The following is a 6,410-nucleotide window of genomic DNA, read 5'->3' as shown; positions in this document are numbered from 1 at the left end:
CCTCCTTTTTTTTATGGCCGAAGCGGGCTGGGAGCGAGGCGTGGGCTCGGCCGCGGGGTTTTACCCATCTTGAGGCGTGCACACCCCAGCGACTACAACCGTAATCCCCACCACGAAGCGCGGCAGGTATTACCTGTTCCCGGACTGCCCCGACTTGCCCTGGCTTGGGCCATCCCGCGCCACTCCCTGGGCTCTCCCCCTCAGCTAAACTGGGGACTTGCAGGGCCAGCGTGCCAACTGGGGGATGGTGGCAGTGGGGACAACATGTGGTCCATCAGTCTCCCAAAATAAACACAAGGGGACCCTCCTGGTGGGTGATGCACCACGGAGATAAGGGATGACCGGAGACATGCTCTGACCTGGCTCCCGCAGCCCTGCCTGGGATTTCCCCCTGGGATTCCCCATCGTTGCCGCAACACCTTGGATTTGCCTGAGGCTTCATTCCAGGGGACGGCCCGGGGGCTGGGCTCTGAACAGGGCGGTAACTTCTAGCTGCCATCGTACCTCTCGCTCTCGGCTCCACTGGCTTCTCCGGAATTTCGGTTTTCCGGAGGAGCGGCCGTGCGCATCCCAGCCACCGCGCTCCGGCTGGTTTATCAGCTCCCACTGACCCGGAGAGGAGCCGGTGTCCCCCCACAAGCCTGGCATTGCCCAAAACGGGTGTTGGGATGGGTGGCTGCCCATCGCCTTCCCCCGCCCAAAGGGTCCCAGGGGGAATTCTCGGGCCCCTCACACCATGGCTCAGGGCGTTTGCTTTCCTCGGGGGAATTTATCTCATCCAGCCTTGCTCAAGAGGAAACGAAACAGCCGCCGTTAACGACGGGCGGCCATGTGCAGCCCCCTCCCTTGGGCACAGCTTTGGGGGGGATTATCCATGGCACCCCCCAAAACCTGCAGCAGCTATTTGCTTTGGGTTTTTATTTGGTTGGGGGTTTTTTTGGTTTGTTTTGGGTTTTTTTGTGGGTTTGGTTTGTTGGCTGGTTTTTTTTGGCTATTTTAACACTAATTGGGTGTTTGAGTGCAGCACATTGGTCAAACCCTGGATGCGGGGTGCTGCGCGTCCCCCCAGGCTGGGTTGTCCTGCTGGGTTCCTTGCAAGCTCGCCAGCAGGATGGCCAATGTGCAGAGGATTTGCAGAGCTCGTTTCCCACCCATTTCCATGAAAATGAGATGTTTCAGCCCCTGTGAAGCCCCTCTCCCCACATGGGGCTGGAGCCAGCATCCGCAGCCCCTTTATGGGCCATTTTTGGTGTATCCCCCCCCAAAATGGGAATCTCTGAGCTGTGCTTTGTCAGCAAGAAATGGGAGCAAAAAGCCCCTTCTGAGAGCTGCTCACCCCTCGCCTCGGGGTCCACATTTGCTTTGGGGACCCCAGCCCCAGGAGGGGCTCAAAAAGGGCTGGGGGAGGACGCGTGTGGCTGCTATGAAACCTCACAGGGCATCCCTGGGCAAGGACGGCTCCATCGTTTGTCAGTGGCTCATGGGTGGGTTTCAGAAGCCGTCGCTCCATTTGGGGAGCTCTTGGGGGGGGTCACAGCCCCTTCCCATCGCTTGGTGGCACAGAGCAGCCAAGGTGCCCGGAGCATCCTTCATCCCTGCTCCAAGCCCTCAGCCCGAGCAGAGCCTGGAGGTTTGTCCATGGAGGGGGTGAATCCTGCAGCCCTCCCATCCCTGAGGGCCACCTGCGATGGTGTGACAAGTGATTACACCGAATGCGCCATCAAACCCCCTCCATCGGCCCCCACCAATAATCCCCGGGGACACAGCTTCCCCCCCCCCAGTAATTCCTCCCCTGTTCCCTAATCCCCGTCCCTTCTGTCGCAGCGGCCAAATCCAATTAACCGTGCAACCATCGCGCTCCACCCTCCCGCCCGGCGGGTGTTCAAACAGAGTGGCCACGGCACGTGGGGACCCTCCGTGGCATCCCTCAGGGATGGATGCTGCGGGGTGGCACTACTGGGGCCGGGCAGGAGCATCCCTGCCCTTTAGTGGGGTTTATTCCCCCCCAAAAAAAGGACCTTCTGATAGCTGGGAGGTGCACCTAGGCAGGGCTACGGTGGTCTGGGACTTGTGGCCATCGCTCTGCTTGGGGTGATGATTTTTTTTCCCATTTTTCCCAGTGGGCTTGGCCATGGCACCAGCTTCCAAGGCATCACTCCAAGCAGCAGCAGGACGGCAGCCGTTGCACCCAGACGGGGCCAACTCAGCCTCCAAGACCCGATCGCCGAGCCACAAACCTCCGAGCTCCGTTTCACGTGTCCAGTTGCAGAGGAAGATGCTCTGGTCCTCCTCCAGCCCGGCAGGAAGGATGCTCCCCAACCCGGCTGCGCTCCCAAGGCCACCGACGTGTTTTCCCACGATCTGATTTGCAAAAAAAAAAAAAAAGAAAAAAAAAGGCTCGTGATGGAGATACCGCAAATGCAGGACTGCCACAATAAACCCCCACCAGGAAGAGGGTGCAGCCAAATAAACGGCCCAAATGTTTGTATTTGCAGCCTTCGGCAGGGCAGCGACATGGATGAACTTGAGCTGTGAGTCTGGGATGTGAAATCAGATCTTTTTGGGATGGTTGAAGCTTGTGGGGCAGAAAGGGTTTGGTAGGGACCACCAGGGATGTGCCACCAGGGAGATGCTGCCTTTTTAGGCATAGAGTGGGGGAAAAGGGGCGTAAATGGTGATGGTTGGCACCAGTTGGACACAGAAGTGCTGGGCAGGACCTTAAATCAAGTGGAGAAACACATGGAGGTGGAGGCTGAGTCCCAGGGGACAAGGTTTGACCCAGCCAGGGGACAGCTGAGGGCAGCACATCGGCCGTCGGCAGCTGCTCCGAGACCTGAGCTAATGTGTAGCTTCGGACTTTGCCAAGTGGTCCAAGGGGCAGAGGACGGGGACAGGGGACCCACGCGGGGGATGGCTGCGAGCGAGCCGGGGGCCAGCGCTCCTGCTCGGAGGGTGTGATTTCTGGGGGTACTTCCTACCGGTTTGGTCCTGGTTCAGCTTGGGGACATTTGCTGCCACCACCTTGCTGAGCTCCCCCATTTAGCTCAGCTCTTCATATAACCCTCAGCCCTTCCTGATTTATTTTATTCCTGGAACGCTGGGCTCCAGAGGGGCATTTGCAAGGGCTGCACTAAGGGGACATCATTGTGGAAAGGGTGAGGAGCTTGGTGGCATCGCTGACAAGGCTGCAAGAGCGTCCCCAGCACCAGCAGAGAGCTGAGTGCGTCCCGCTGGCCTGGATAACGCGCCCTGGGAGGCACCTCATCTCTATTTAAACCCCTCTCTCCTGGGATGCTATTAAGGACGTGTCTATTAAATTGCTCCGTGTCACTTGGGTGCGTCCCCATTGCCACCCTGGGCAGCTCTGGTTTGACCACGGCTGCGTGTTTCCTCTCCATCTCCTTTTTACCCTGCAGCATCCCAGACCTTGGCATTTTTTTTAAAATTTTTTTGCCTTGCCAGGCAATTTTGCACAGCAATATTTTTCCAATCCCAGATTATTCTAATGACACCGCCAGAGAGCTAAAAATAGGAGAAAGGCATTTTTCTGCCTCTCCCCCACCAGCCGCTGCCGGGAACGTGGGGACGGCGCCTGCAGCGGGAGCCTCCGAGGTGTTTGCGGAGAGCGTTGGGAGCGGATCACACCTCCCCTTTCCTTTCCCAGCCGTGGATCTTTAAATATCTGGCCCAAATCCACACGAGCCTGGAGCTGTTTAACTCTTTCTTTGCATTCAAACCGAAAGGAAATCAGGCACCTAAATTGAGCCGGCCAAAAAAAATGGGGTGGTGGGTGCGAAACCACCCTGGGAAGCTCCTGCGTGCGCCGCAGGAGGATGCACCAAACCTGCAAGAGTGGCTTGGCAGCGGTGTGGTGGTGGGGACGGGATGGTGGGACCCTCCCAGCTCCCATGGGGACCTCCAGGTCCTATGGGGTATGTGGCCCCCTCCTGCTCCATCCCATTTGGCTTCCTCTCATGCCAGGGCCCTGGAAGGTCCCACCAGTCCTGTGCGGTAGAAAAGGCTTTGAGCCAAGGCAGGAAAGCAACCCCTGAACCCATGTTGCTCTCCCAAAAATGGTGCATTCCCCCCAAAATGGTGCACATCCCAAAAAAATAGTGAACTCCCCACAGAGATGATGCACACCCCAAAAAAATGGTGCATTGCCCCCCCCCAAAATGATGCACATCCCTAAAACATGGTGAGCTCCCCCCCCCTCAAAATGATGCCCATCACAAAAAAAAAAAAAATTAAAAAGGTGCACTCCCCCAAACCATGCTGGATTTAGCACCTAAGCTTGACCAACCCCATGAGGGGAAGCAGCAGCCGGGGGATGGCTGAGCTGGGCTCTCTGCCATGGGTGTCACCACAAGGAGGGATTTGGGGGCACGTAGAAGGGGACAGAGGCAGCCCCCAAACAGGACCTGCTGCATTCCCAAATGTGGCTTTCTGGAGCTTCTTCCTCCCAGCTGCCAGGTCTACCTCTGCCTGATGGCATCTTGCTCGTGAACCTGTCCCCTGCCCTGGTTTGGGCATGGGGGGGCAAACCGTGCCACTGCTGCCAAATCACGTACCAAAAACCATCACTGAGGACTTCATCCGCAGCTTCAGACTGGATTCCTGGAGCTTGCACCAGGAAAGGGTCTGTGCATCACCCTAGGTATGGAAACTGGTCCCAGCATGCAGGCGAGGAGGCATACGGTGAGTGGTCAGCCCGCCTGGGGTCATGGCCATCCCCCTCAGGGACACAACCGGGGTCCTCGCCATCCCCCTCAGGGACAAAACCGGGGTCCTCACCATCCCCATCAGGGACACAACCGGGGTCCTCGCCATCCCCATCAGGGACACAACTGGGGTCATCTCCACCCCCCTCAGGGACAAAACCGGGGTCCTCACCATCCCCATCAGGAACACAACTGATGCCCTCACCATCCCCATCAGGGACACAACTGGGGTCATTGCCATCCCCATCAGGGACACAACCGGGGTCATCACCATCCCCATCAGGGACACAACCGCACATTTTTACCCCCAGGCCAGGGCAGGTCCTAACCAGAGGCAGATTAAATCCCTCCACCAAGGTCCTCCAGCCAGGATTCAGTTGATGCCGGGCTTCAGAGGCTGGTCAGAGCGGGAGGAGAAGCAGCTGATTCCTGCTACCGCAGAGGGGAACAGAAATGCCAGAGACCTGGGGGTGCCCCTGCCCCATGCTGGAGATTGCGCTGGGGATTGCGCTCAGCCCCAGCCGCCGGCTGCGAGATGGATGAGTCAGAGGTTTCAGGCACAATGGGAAGCGTGGGCTCAGCAGGGACGGGGACGTGCTGGATGGGGACGTGCCAGGATGGGAACATGCTGGGATGGGGACATCAAGCACAGCAACACCGTGAGCAAAACCTTCTCTTGGGCAGGGGGAAGAACTGTGGCTTTTACCCGCCTGGTCGTGGCGAAAGGAAGGAACCGGGTGAATCCATGGTGGTGTGCGTGGAGAGGGCCATGCCCTCCTGCCGGCAGCGGGACTGGCCACCAGCGTGGGGCTGCCCGTGCTGGCAGGGTACCAGGGACCACATCCCAGCTTGGCCAGAGCTGTCTCCAGCCCAGCTGCTTCCCCAAAGCATCCCCACATCCCCCCACCGACTGCTGTCTTCTCCCTTACGCAGTGTTTTCCTTTTTTTTTTTTTTTTTTTTTCTTTTCAAAAAAAAGCAAAGCAAACCCAGAAGTGGAAGAGGAATCAAAAAACTAACCAAGCCAAAGCAGGAACCCTGCGTCACCGCCCACTGTGAGTCACCCCAACAAGTCCTCAGCTGTCCCCAAGTCCCACGTGGGAGCTCATGATGCCAGGACTAATTGGCACACACTAATTACAGGCGTGAAAGATGGAGGTGCAGCTCGTGGTCCACGCAGCGTCAGGCACGCGGGTCCCCCAGCACGGGATGGGAGAAACCTCCCACGGCAAAGCCAAGGGACAGCAGGAAGCATCCTCCAGACACAGCTCCAAAAGCCAAAAACCCTTTCCCAGACCACTTTCTGCACTCATCCGCATCTTCCTTCCCCTTCCCGTGGGATGGGAGGAGAAGGGGATCCTTGGAAGAGGCCCCTGAACTCAACCGCGTGTGGCCCCCCTGCACCATCGCCCCGCCGAGGCTGGGGGGGACTCTGTGGGGCTGGGAGCGCCCCAACGCTCCTACTCACAGCTGCAAACCATGGCTGCGGTTTCCTACCAGCTTAGGAGCAGGCATGGGCTGGCCTCTGTATTGCAAAAGGAAAAAAAAAAAACAAAAAAAACCAACCCAAAACCCAAACCTCATTGTTTGCTTAGCAGCAGAAAACAAACTTTCTTTTTTGTTGTTCCAGGATGTGAAAGGAGGTAACTGCTGGATGGTGAGATGGGGGTCCGATGGCTTCCTCCTGCAAT

The sequence above is a fragment of the Pterocles gutturalis genome, unplaced genomic scaffold (assembly GCF_000699245.1).
Source record: "Pterocles gutturalis isolate BGI_N339 unplaced genomic scaffold, ASM69924v1 scaffold22396, whole genome shotgun sequence".
NCBI classification, from domain to species: domain Eukaryota; kingdom Metazoa; phylum Chordata; class Aves; order Pterocliformes; family Pteroclidae; genus Pterocles; species Pterocles gutturalis.
The sequence above is the reverse complement of the archived record's forward strand: the minus strand, read 5'-3'. Positions refer to the sequence as shown.